Below are 13,578 nucleotides of genomic sequence, written 5' to 3'. Positions count from 1 at the left end.
AACCCAGAAGAATCAGTCATATCTTCTTATGAGTATGCAATTCTCTATAGGTATACTTAAAAGAAGAAAAAGAAGCATTTTTAAAATGTTACGAAAAGACACCAAAACTCATAGAACGTGATCAAAGTAAAATCAAAGATCAACAGCTAGCACTTGTGATTTCTTAGAATTTTAAAATATTTTATTTAAATAAGCTAGCTAAGTTTTTTAAATATGCCTTTTACTCTAGTCTAAACAGCATTACATCATATCTCAGCATCTTATTTCTTACAGTGATGGCTACACTGTTCAGTTTCATCCCTTTCCTTCCAAGAGTAGAATCCGTAGTGTGATTGTGTATGTGCGTATTTGTGCATGATTGCCCTCTTTAACCTTCAAAAAAAATCATTAAAAAGATAACCAATAAGATTTCACTAAGAGCTTTATGTTTCATTTATTACAAAAAGTATTCTAATATTTTCCTCCTTTTCTATGATGGCAATTTATTCTGAGTTCCTTTTCATTTTTTGATATTTTTTCTTTTTATTCCAAGAGAGACATAAAGCATAAGTTACCATTTAAAAGTAAGTTTAACACATGCTGTACATGTATAGCACATTTCAGGTGCACTTAAGAGGCAAACAGAGTCAGAAAGGTGTTCTGGTTTTAGAGCCATAAGTATCAGATTTTAAAATAAATAAATGAAACTGTACAAGTCAATTTGAAATATGCTGGGGCCTATGAAGGAGACAGGGATGAAGGTTGTGAGAGGGAAATGTGGAGCCACCAGTGGGACTGCTGAGGACAGGATTTTGCTATTTGTGATCCAGTGGGGTGAGGGTGATGCCAGCCACGTGTTGAAGGCTCTGCTCTGCTGTACGGGATCACAGGGACCAGGCAGCCCCATGGAAGGGTACGGTATTCCTGGCGATCCTGCCTCTGGGCAAGCTGTCACAGGGTTTTCTCCCTGTGATGGAGCCCTGATTCATCATGTAACTAAACACCATGTAACCATGCATGCTTACAGGTTCTGAATTAAAAACATAGGCAACATAAATACTGGCTTCTGTAAATTTACACTTGAATTTGCCTCCTAAGTGTTTTCAGCATTCTTTTTTTTTTTTTTTTTTCTTTGTACCCATTTAAACTGCTCACTGTCTCTTTCACTGTATTACCCTAACCAGACTCTCTTCTAAATAATTTCCAACTCTGAATCTCATCTGGACTTATCGATCAGGAGCACAGTTTTGTGACCAGCTTCAGTCAATTTTACATTGCCCTTCTTTAGGTCCCCCCGCCTCTTTGCCTGAAGGCTGCTGTAGTGTTGATAGGAGTAGTTAGTCAGCTGGATCAAGGAGCTGATCTGGATGATTTTTTCTTTTTTCATATTACCAGTTGCAACACATCATTCAGAGGCAGGAAGGCAGAGTGTGCAGGACACCCTTTCCAGCAGTAGCATGAATTTTGATCAACTCAAGCTGATCTTGAAAATACACTTTAACTGATATGTACAGCCCCCTCTTAGCCGGCCCTTTCTCCTTCTACCCTTAGTTGTGCTGTCTTTCTGCACTCTAGCCTCCATCTCTGATATTTGTCTTCTGTTTTCTACTTCTTGCATTCTGTTAAATCTTGCTAATTCCAGCCCCATGCAATGTCTGTCCCTCTTTTATCCTCTCTCTTAAATACTCCCCAGTTATCTTTGCACATTTTTGCTCGTAAATGTACCTTGTTACCCATTTGCTAAATCCTTTCCTTGATTCCAGCTGCTTTACTATCCCTGATTCTGCCTCCCATCACTGCAGCTCCAGGCTGCACACCCAGGTGTCACACACAAGCAAAATGTGAGCAGAGGTGCAAATTTAGAAGTTGCTGTTAAGATTTTGGCCTTGAAGATCTATCCTGAGCTTGCCGTTGCGATACGCACGGGAAAGATCTCAGAGGAGTAGATGAACCCATATTAGCCATATGGCACTGCAGATTTTACCTTCAGACTTGAAAAAAAAAAAAAAAATCACAAAATTTTCCCTTTCCCAGGTTTTTCTGTATTGCCAGGCAGGGGGACCTGCCAACCCCTTATCCTCAAAATACTCATGCAGGCACTGGTCCCCACTGAGAAAGAGTAATGAGCCTTAAAACTAACCTGGTGGCTAAGAACAGTAAAATCCACTCTTCTTTCCTAGTCTCTCTCCCACATTACCCTTGAAAGCTGACTATAAAAGGAGAGGGAAAATTAATTCTCCTTTCCTGCTCCCTCACATTTTACTATTACCACAGCTTAAACTTTGTAGTATAAAACCCAAAGGGGGCTGCTGTAATTGCTAATTAGTTGATGTCTGTAAGTTATCTGACATGTAAAGTATTACCCATGAAGTACTCATCTGCTTCTAGATTTCACAAGCTATATTTGTATTAGGTGAAAATCCAAATAAAGAAAAAAAATCTTGCACGTGGATGGACATTGAGAAACATATGGCTAAAATCCTTAAATTTGCACGATCTTTTAAAAATAATATATTTAATATGTTCCAATATTTGGCATGTTCTTTAGAGTTCAGATTTTAGAAAGGACATTCAGTTCATTTAATACTGCCACAGAATTGAGCAGTGAGGCGCTGCAGAAAACCAGTGATACTGCCAAGGAATTTTAGTCTAGTGATGCAGGGTGCCTGGAACATGAGCATCTCCTACAAGATGAGCTTTTCTGAGATAATAATAAATGATGATACTTCATACTTTCCCTATTGTCACTGTTCTACGAGCACTTATGCAAGCACTGAAACTGAGGAACAATTTCATATGCCCAGGAATTACTGAATTCCACCTTAATTGCACTATCCCATTTTAGGACTACATGGAAGACCACCTAAGAAGATGGTTGTTGAGGCTGTGACAAGAACTCCTAAGCCACAGACCGTGCCCCTGCAATGGTTAAGTGAAAGATGAGCCCTTTGAATTTCCATGTTTTCCTAGGGTAAAGCTACTCTCCCATTCATTATATAATTTAGGGGGTATAAACCTTTTCAGAAGTTACACAGCTAAAATGGGACATACCTGTCCATCAGTATTACAACAGTAGAAGGGACCACTCACATTCTTAACCAAGAATACTTGTAATACTTGCAACACAAGTATTACAGTTGTAAAGTTCTCTCTTTCTGCTCATTACAGCTTCTGCTGGATGAGATACATTTCATTAGTATTCTGTGTTGCCAGTGAGTAGCTAAGATTTTGTCACGTACAGTACTTAATGTGCAACAAAGCTTAGAAATACTTCATGGCTACGTGCTGACTTCTGCTCTAGAAAGTCAAACTTTTTGTCCCTTTTCCTCAGAGGTCTTCTCAGCCCACCTCAGGGCACTATTTATTTCCCAGCCGATGCTCTTGCCATTCACCATGTCACTAAGTGTTGGTGTTGGTTCTACTTGGATTACTAAAGCAACCATCATGAACTAAAGGTGTTGCCCCAGACTGCTATGGCTGGCTTGTAGATATGTTTTATGCTGAACTCACCCAGTTGAAAATATGGCAATGGTATGACTGATAAGGGAACTATACAGTCATGGCTGTTTTATTGTACTGGAGCTCAAATAATCCAACTGCTTTAATTTGCTCTTTTTTAAAAAAAAATATTTAAACTTTCACTGTAGATCAAAAAGAAAAAAAAATCTCTATGGGAGCCCCAAATGACTCATTATAAAAGATATTGTTGTATGCAAATTACCAGTGAGTTTGAAAAAGACCTTGTCACTATATATGTCATTTACATTAATCAAAGCATGCTGACAACCAGTCATTAAGAGGATTTAGTTTTCATCATGCCTCAGTGGCCTACTGTAAAACTTCAATATGAAACTATTTCTTTTAAAAAAGCACACAAAACAGACTGATTAAAATTAATAAGAATAAACCTTTTTGCAACTATTTTTAAGCAAACTAAAAGACAGATGTTAACCAAATTAGGTGTAGTTAAGAACCAACCATGCCCCCAAAACAAACGAAAGAACAAAATAAGAATTTTATCTTTCATTTACAGAAGATAAGCATTTTGCTAACTTACAATCTATTAATTATCTGCAGTATTTAAACATATCTACAACATAGATGAGAAAGTCATGGATGTGGAAAGGTAAACAGATCCATAATCAAAATGCCTGGATTCACGCGTCCTGTTAAAAGCATTGTCTGTTAGCAGAAATCAATAGTGTGTTATGTATTGTGCCTTAAAAAAAAAAAAAAAAAAAGTTTACATTTTGTTACTGGTAGGGTAGGTTGGTAGGTAGCACTGCGCTGTTGGAATAGCTACTCAGCTACCAGCATGGAGCTACAGCCGTGGCCCCAACTGGAGGAACTAAGCCCACCCTACCTCATCCAGGAATTAACCGGACTGCCACAAACAGGTCAAGACTGCTCATGGGGACTCACTAACACAGTTTCATTCTGAAAAGAGCGTAATCCCTTTGGATTGCACTTAGAAATGTGGCTCCCATCATGAAAAAGCAAGAAAGCTCTTAGTCACGTCAAACATTTTGCCAGCAATGCCATAGCTGTCCTTCATTAGGTTGGGACTGGCGTAGCAGGAGCTGTTACATTCTGTTATCCCAAAAGGGCAACAATAATATTATTTACCCGCTGCCTACAAACACCTTCTCCACACAAAGCAGCCTCCAGCCTACACAGGCAAGTAGGGTACAATAGCTGTATACAAATACAAGGAAAACTGGTGTAAATTATAACACGCAAAGAAGAAACACCATTGCAGTAGCCTCCTCTCCACAATTACTTTCCATCTGACCTCCTACAAACAGTTGTCACTAGAGATCTGTGGTAGCACTACCAGCCTGTAATTAAGCCTTCCTATCTACTGTAATACGGAGGAAAAACCAAGCAGATCGCTGAATGGAAACTGAGACGGGAGTTTCACTGCTGCTAAGGGTGAGGAAGCCACTTGCTAGATTAGCCTTGCACCACATAGCCACTCCAGCACCAGTAAGTTAGATGCTCTGCCTGCCCTAAGAGCCAGCCTCTTCCATCCCCAGCCATGCACCAGCACTTGTCACTGCTGACACTCGTCTGCATCCACCAAGACTGGGAATGTGACTGCATGTGGTGCTGATCTCCACTCGATGCTTTGGCTGTACATGGTTCCCAGGAGTAAAGTACTAATTTTCTTCCATTTGCAGGCAAGTGCAGCACAAATATAAGTTTCTTATGAAAACTGTATTTCTAGCGGACAAAACACAAATAAAGTCAGCTTTGCATAAAGTAGCCTCATTCTAAACATTTTAAAATTATAAATATACATTTAAATAACATTTTTAAATAATAGATATACACGCAGATCAAAACATAGGCATAGTACCATTTAAAACTGGTGAAAATGGTGGGGTTTGCAGAGAAAATTGTACTGATTTGATTTCAGATGGATTATGCTACTGCTTTTTTAACATACATTCCCATTGCAGTCTACATGGTTATAGATAACACCATAGCACTCTGCCCCAAAAAGTCCTAAACAATGCTACATCAGTTTTCATTTCCTTTGTTAAAAAATTAAGAAAATCTGACATAAATATAGCTTCCTCAATAAATGTCTGAATGTAATAGCGGTTTTGATCTGCAACAAATTGCTACCAAAACTAATGGGTAGTTGTAGGTTAGGACACTACCAAGCACACACAGTCTTCAGCTGTGGAAGAGCAACATGCACACAATAAAAACTCCTTGACCAAGTATTTTAGGGTGATGTTACAGAATAATAAAGTACCATAAGAAAAGGAAATTGTTTCAATGGTTAACAAATTCATAGAGACAAATCCTGCCTTACTTTTATAGCGGTAAGCTCCACAAAGTCAAAGTGACTTCTGAACTCCCTTCCCATGACTTTGCTTATTGCAGTTCACAGCTTTATAGGACGTGTTTCAAGAGAAAGAAAACCTTCAGAGGTGAATCAATGAAAGTTTTATCCAAGCCTCAAAACATAAATTAAAGGCAAGTTTCATCACAGGTTACGACACGATACAATAACCTGAATGGTGGTGTGCTGCCACTCACGTCACCGGGAACAACCACCAGATCAAACTCCACATTAACCTTTATTTGAGCATTTTTGTAGCCAGCTGGAAGCGCTTGTCTTTCAGCTGTTATGATAAAGAAATGCATTAATCTTTTTTTTTTTTTTTGGTACCAACATTCCATTCATTCACCAATGTCAACAGCTAATCAACTAGCATAAGGAACTCAACGCTTGCACTTGTCAAGTAAACACTGCTTTTTCACAAACAGCTAACGGATACTGAGGGAATTCTCTTAAGAACCCCATGAGAGAAACAAACAAACAAACAAAAACATGCAAAAGTTGTCTGTCTACTGACACATTTTAGCATTCCTCCAGTAAAATAAAGCATTTACCTATAAACATCCTATTTGCACCCCAGGTAAAATCTAAACAAAATGACACATTATAGATCTGTTGGCAATTGTATCCTTTAGAAACATCCTAAATCCTTCTATGCCTAAGAAAGAAATCCTGACAACTTCTGAACACAAGTAACTGCCAGTAACTTCAGTAGGAGTGGTGGATATTTCAGCCTCCTCCAGATTAAAACGAGGAGGCATGGTTTTTATCATCAGAACAAGAGATGTCCTGTGCCACATGTGATTCTAACAGCAAACTCCATCAAATCAAGAAGATTTTATCACATCACAGTGCTTACCAAGAAAATGTGCTTAGCCAGTAGTCAGGTTTCAGCAGAACAGCAGCTGACAAGCTAACATGCATCAGCCTTATTTACTTATTTAAGCTGCTACTGTACTGTGCTGGTTTTCATCTTTTTCCTCACTCCTGAATACCTTCAGGGATCACGTACAAAGCACATCAGGTGTTCTTCCCTCTCCGCTACCAGGCATTAAGAACAGCACAACTCACTGGAAGCATGCTTCCTGCTTTCACATCAGCTAGCCCCAGCAGAAAGAAAATCCCAAGGCAAACTTGTGTAAAATATTTTAATTTAGGCTCGGAAGAAAAGGAATGATAAAATGATTCTTGAGAGCACCAGACTACTTCCATGACTGCTCACTGTTGTTGAACGTCATCTATAAAGCATGTGGAGAGATTGGTTGTATTTGATTGCATTAACTAGACAGGCAACTGAGATATTCCTGTATCCATACAGTATTAGGGCCACCAAGCACAGGTTATAGCAACCTTTTAAATTCTTTTTTACCGTTTCAGATGCAAAAAATGACCCAACCTGTTAGAAAACTATGCACATAAAGTGATCTCCCATGTACTTTGGATCCATTAGATTTCCTAAACAAATTCAAGTTTCACAGTCAGACGTGTTATATTTTTGAGCTCTAACTGTGCATCACTGTGCAGCCAGCTATCCCTCCAAGTTCTTAAAAAATAATAATCATAATAATAAAAAATCACCTGCTTGTTTTGAAGCAAACAACAGAGATGTGAAAAATCCATGAAAAAGAGCTAGGGGGCTGTTATTTTGCTTTATATTAAGTGACACTTTGCAAATGGCACCCTGCAAGTTATGCCTTAACTCCTTGTTAAAATGCAACTAAAATCTATACTACCCCACTTCAGACACGTCGGTAAAATACATAGTTGAAAGCACACTAAAAGACTGGGGAGAAATCCATGAAACAGATAAGTTACTTGATTGCCTCTGAATAATAAATTGTTCCCCAGCAGCTTCCAAACAGACTGTTTTACTGTAGAAACACATTTCTGTTGTCAATAGGAACAGTTAGCTGAACAGCTGAAGAAAGAAAAACAGGCTAAAACAACTTTGGAACTGGAAAGTAAACCTGGCTGCAAAGCTTCTGCTGGCTGGCCAGAGTAATAACGCTTCATCTCTCTTTTTCGTACTGAACGCTAATACGTAATGGCAAACGATCCGTTTGCTCTGGATCACAGCTCTATTTTCCCCACTTATCCCTGGAATAACAGAGTCTCGGGCTGCTGGAGGAACAGAAACGCCAGCAATTTGAGTGAGCCCTGAAGTTTCCCCTCTAGGCAATCCCCTGTCGAGAAGGCAGGAGAGGAATGGGAGCCAGCACCTTGAAAGTGCTAGCGATCATCTACAGAAAGATGTCCTGGAGCAGAAGAGACTGAACTCTGTCGAGAGCTCTGTGTTTTTTTCCTGCATCCCTGACCGATTTCTCCATCAGCAGCCTCTGCCGTGCTCCTCGCTCTGTATACAGTGGCAGCGTGGAAGCTTTATCACTCCCCATCCCATAAACATGAAATACAAATGCACTTCACACACACACACACACACATGCACACGCACGCACTCAGACACACGTGCACACTCACTCCCCCCTACATCACATGCAATTCTTTGCAAGTCCCCTGCGAATTGCTTAAAAACAGAAATCAAGCTCACACACACACACCAAAAGAAAAAATAAATAAATAAGGAAAGAAAGAAAGAAAACCAAACACTGAAAGGAGGAGGGAATGGGGGGGTAGGGGTAGTGGGGGGGGAATGAAGGAAAAAAAGAGCTTTTTTTTTTTTTTTTTTTTTTTTTTTCCCCTGCTGTTGCTGTGGCTTCCAAGCATGCAGTGCTAAGGAAGAGTAGTTCCCCACTTTCATCAGCCAGATACATCCTTGGGGTAATAAGGAGCAGTCCGGAACGATGCTGAGGCTGCAGAAGGAAAATAAGGCTTTGCAAACATGCCTGGCTCCCCGTGAAATCCTCTCCTCCACATCCCCTCCTCCCTAAAACCTGCCCTAAAGGGGGGAGAGGAAAAAACAAACAAAAACAAAAAAAGCAACAAACAAAACAAAACAACAACACACAAGGAAAAAAGTGATGAAAAGACACAACTCACCTTAACAAGGGGTGTTGGATGGGGTCAGAGAGGAGGAAGGGTATATAAAAGATCTATTTTTAGCAGAGGTTGTGATAGTATTGAAACACACAGACACAGGGTTCGGAAGCGGGGAGAAGAGTATTAAAAAAAAAAAAAAAAAAAAAAGGGGGGGGGGGGGGGAAGAGAAATTATCAAGAAGGTGCAAGTCAGGCTGGGAGGAGAACGGAGAATCCCCGCGGAAAAAGAAAAAAAAAAATCGAAAAAAAAAATCAAAAAAAAAAAACAAAACCAAACACCACCACCACCAAGAGGAGGAGAAGGAGGGAGCGAGAGAGCGTGTGGCGGTGCCGCCGCTCGCTTTGGTTTCTCTTCGCCGGGGGCGAGCGAGCGGCAGCGGCGGGGCCGCGCAGCGTGCGGGGGGCCCCTCTGGCCGCCGTGCTGTCGCCCCCCCCCCGTCCCCGGGGGGCTTCTCCCGGGGCTCTCTCGGGGCTCTCTCGGGGCTCGCTCCTCGGCCGGCTCCGGAGGCTGCGGCGCTGCCGCTCCCTGCTCCCCGCTGCCGGCCGGGGGGGGCTCTGCAGCCGCGTTCACGCCGCCGCTCCCCGGCCGCCCCCGCGCCCGCGCTCCCGCCGCCGCCCGCGGGCGCCCCCCGCCGCCAGCAGGGGTTTGGGGTGCGGGAGGAGCTGGCCGAGCATCCCCGCTTTGGGGTAGTGGGGACGCGAAAGTTGGGCGGGGGGCGGGGGATGAGGGTCGGAGGCAGCTGGAGGGGGCGCTTGGGGTCGGGGAGCATCACACACTAGCGCGGTCGGGAAGCTGGGCTGTCCCTAAAAGTAGTCAAACTGCACGAAATCTTGGCGTTAATAGGGTGGCGTGGCTCTCAGGGAGCACACGGTGATGGGTCTTGGTCCAAGTGGAAGATGCTCGCGACATTTTGTTGATGAGGAATCTCAGAGGGTCACACTTGTCTTAAGCCACCAACAGAATCTAGCAAACTTTTGGAGGTTACAGAAGCCACCCTTTGTCAGGACTGTCACCCCCCAGAAATACCTCTGCAACTAAGACTAAATCCAGCAAAACTTGCTTTCAACACATAAACATGAAACCTTTGGAAACTTAGGGACACGGCTTAGTGGCTGACATTGGCAGTAGGGTGACGGTTAGACCTGATGATCTTGGAGGACTTTTCCAACCTTAATGATTCTATGAAACCCTTTTTAATCTAATTGGACAGTAACAAAAAGGGCAAGTGCAGAGAAATAAATGAGCTTTTTAAAAAGTATTTTCTATAGACAGTGCTATTAACAATTGTAAGTAAACATGTCTGTTTATGACTTGCGATTTTGAATTGGCCCTGTCCCATAAATGGGAAGAGCAAACGCAGGCCAAGCTGTTGGATCCACAACTTGCAACTGGTGTACAAGCTGTGCTTCAGCAGCACTGTTACACTGAGATAAGCAGGAGTGAGTATAGTAAATAGTAGGAGGATATTCTCCAGTATGTAAACCAACGCTAAGAAAGGAAATCACAAAAACACTTGCTCGGAGTAGCATCTGTTGATACCTGGCAGCGGATGAAGCCACCCAGAGAAGAGCTGAGGAGGCAGAGGGCTGCTGCTCAAACCATCCCCGATAAGGGCTGGGAGGATGGCACATGAGCCAGCTGTGCACGTGGGGAGCTGACGGGTGGGCTGTGGGTACCAAATGGCCACACTGGCCAGCACCATGTTCTACCAAGAGGTGGGGAATGCCCAGCTTCACTCTGAGCTCAGACATGAGGTCTAGCCTGGCAGGCACTGCTGGACTGCTCCCACAGCAGCTCTTGGGAACCAGCAGCTGAAATACAGGGAGTAGGTCAAATATTCTGAACCCCAACATTAGCCAGAACCGGAGCATCTTTGCTAAATTAATCATTCATTAAATAGAAAAAGGCATACTGGGAATCAAACAACAGTTTCATTATTCTGTATTTCAACTCTCTTTCCTCCTTCAAAAGAAAAAGAGGTGCTTCCTACACAGTTACAGCAGAGGTACTGGAGGAATAATGAGCTTTCCAAATCTCTCATATGAAGTAGAAATAAAACAAGAGGAAGCAGTTCCTTGAGTGTCTCTCTGAGTTTCTCACAGGAGTCAGAGGAAGATGATCTCTTCTGTCTCAGTGCAGGCTCAGCTTGCCTGTTTCTTCCCTGAACCAAATTGTTCTACCATCTAATGACTAAACCCAAGAGTTTACAGGACTTGGATTACGTCTCTTTTTTAACATCAAATATATACAAAATGATGCATGGCCACTCAAAGGGAAGCAAAGAGACTGGAAATAAACTCTGTGCTGCTTGGAGCCTTGATTTCTGCAATAAGTAAGTTGAGGAAATGTTTTATACATTAAAGAGGGGTAATGTTTTATACATTATGTTATTAAATATTTTCTTTAATTTCAGTTCAATTTCAAGAAACTGCATCTCAGTTAACATGTATTTACATGAGTTCTCACTGGCTTCTAATATTTATGAACGCTCCCTTGATCATTTTGCACCACTGCAGAAGCCACAGTTTATTGTAAAATACAGGTCCATCCAGCATACAGTGCGAGGCTCTGGCCATTACCAATTCCCCAAGCTACTCTGTGCCCAGCAATATCAACATGGCTTTTACTGTCGATTATAACTCTGTGGCTCTATTGACTTCAAAGTTGCACAGGCCTATTATTTTTATTTCCACTTCTCCAGGAATAAATAAATAAATAAACAACAACAAAAAAAAAACACAACAACACAACCTTTGATGAATGGCTTCATCTTTGGATTATGAAAAACACATACACATGGGGTATTCAGAAAAACCTAAACCTAAAATGCTTCAATACCAGCATATCTTTTTAAAAGATTTGCCATGTCATGGGATGTGCATATTTGATGTCTGATGTACAAGCATAACTTGGCACTCAAGTCATTTACATGCTGGGAAATAGTCAATTTTATGGCCTCAATGTACATTTAAATTGATGGAAATCACAACAAGGGTTAAAATCAGATATATATATATATTTTAATCATATAAAGAGCTCTCATAAACATCCCTTTTCCAAAAGCCAGTAACATACATTATAGATAATTGTTTAAATTGCTCAAAATCCAAAGGTAGTTGGAAAGGTTATTGAGAGAACAAGACAGAGCATCTAAACTGACAAACAAAATCACAGGTCGTTATATTGCTTCAGTGTGTCAGTGTTGTTGCAAATAGCTAACCCTGGGAAGCTTTCCTCTGATTTTCACTCAGGCAATCTAGAAGAGGACATACTTTATGTTTGGTTCCTTACAAAGCACACCAGATCATGGATGTTGGCAATGCAGTAAAATAATCTTTGAGGTAGGCAGAAAAACTTTGGTGTGGGCAACCCATTTCATTTCCTTAGGCTGCTGAGAGGTGTGAACCAGGTCACTATGAACCTTTGTCAGCCAGTCATGTCTAAAATTGCTGCCACAGCTTCAGGGTAGACTCAGACAAGGAACAACTCAGCCAAGGGACAACTTGCTTACCTCTTAACCCAACGCAGATGTCTGCGGAAGTTAATTTCAGGCAAATAAGTAGATGTTTCTAATAGTATCGTCTTACACAAATTGAAATATGTTTATTTTTTCAATCCAAATTTGATCCTCTGACTCTCATAAAGACTTATCTGTTTCAGCTGAAAATGGTTAAGTCTGTGAGTCACACCCAGGTGTGCTGGGTGCCCACTCACAACTTCGCAGATCAGACATTTTGGAGAAATTTTCACAAAACCTGTCAGAATATCCATTTAATATAGACTCTCAAATTTATAATACAGTGTCCAAGCAATAAATAGCACTTGGAAATGTTTGAGAAATCCCTAGAGATCATAGGTATGCTTTACATTGTGCCTTTTTTTAAAAAAAAATGATCACCTGCTTACCTAACTGGGTAAGGAATGTAGCCATATAACTATATTTTCTACTGTACAAATGCAATAGAAACATACGTACCATGGATTTTTAATAGTATAATTTACTGCATTTGCAAAAGGAGGTGTTCCACAAGTATATGATGTTACAATTCCAAAACTGTAACTAGGAAATAAATGTTAGAACAGCCCTTTGAATTGAAAAATGTCAAACAACACTAAAATGAAACACTTTGGAATAAATGACTAACCTGAGCTGTCTTATGGTCCTACATATATCAATACTTTTGTTAATATTGTTGTGTGTTTTGCCATTTCTTGTCAGGGGTTTCTTTAAAATATTTCATTATAGTAGCCTACGTAGCTAAATGCTACAAAATCTTAATACTGTGTGATGTTGAATGAGTTGTGTTTGCTATTTGATTGCAATTTGATGCAACTGACAGGAATTTTAAATAGCTAACTAAGTATTAATAGAAATATGACATGCATCATCATATTTTTCCTCTAAAATTATCAGCATTATGGTAGATCTGGAAACAGTTTTACATACCAACTCTATTAGCCTAGTTTATGTTAATTCATTTGCACTTGTGAGCAAATCTTTTGTTCCAGGCTGAGGCAGAGCAGCTGAGCTGGAAACCAGGCAGACAACTGATGGAGTTATGGAGGGAAATCCCGTCTCCTTCAACAGAAAATTAGCTCTTATTCTAAGTTCCCAATTAACATGAAGGTTTCTACCCTCTATCAGTGGAAATGCCAACTATGATCAGCCATTCAGAGTCACAGCTGTACCACCTACTGAAACTGCTCAGAGCATTAAAGATTACTTGTGATACCTTGGCTTGAAAGGG

General features: G+C 40.9%; 1 protein-coding gene across 12 annotated transcripts in view; it reads right to left on the bottom strand.

The window, feature by feature from the left end:
- The window catches only part of LOC118161812 (poly(rC)-binding protein 3-like), a 522,442-nt gene extending 513,083 nt beyond the window's left edge, over positions 1-9,359 (bottom strand). For 4 of the 12 annotated variants that reach the window (XM_035317460.1, XM_035317461.1, XM_035317459.1 and 1 more), the window contains exon 1: positions 8,831-9,359. The gene's annotated coding sequence lies outside the window, so the exon portion shown is untranslated. The remainder of the gene's footprint in view (positions 1-8,830) is intronic. The other 8 variants (XM_035317464.1, XM_035317465.1, XM_035317466.1 and 5 more) reach the window with 8 other exon arrangements.
- Positions 9,360-13,578: the final 4,219 nt, after the last annotated feature.

The sequence above is a fragment of the Oxyura jamaicensis genome, chromosome 2, assembly GCF_011077185.1.
Source record: "Oxyura jamaicensis isolate SHBP4307 breed ruddy duck chromosome 2, BPBGC_Ojam_1.0, whole genome shotgun sequence".
In the NCBI taxonomy this organism is placed as follows: domain Eukaryota; kingdom Metazoa; phylum Chordata; class Aves; order Anseriformes; family Anatidae; genus Oxyura; species Oxyura jamaicensis.
This window is presented reverse-complemented; position numbering and strand designations above follow the sequence as displayed.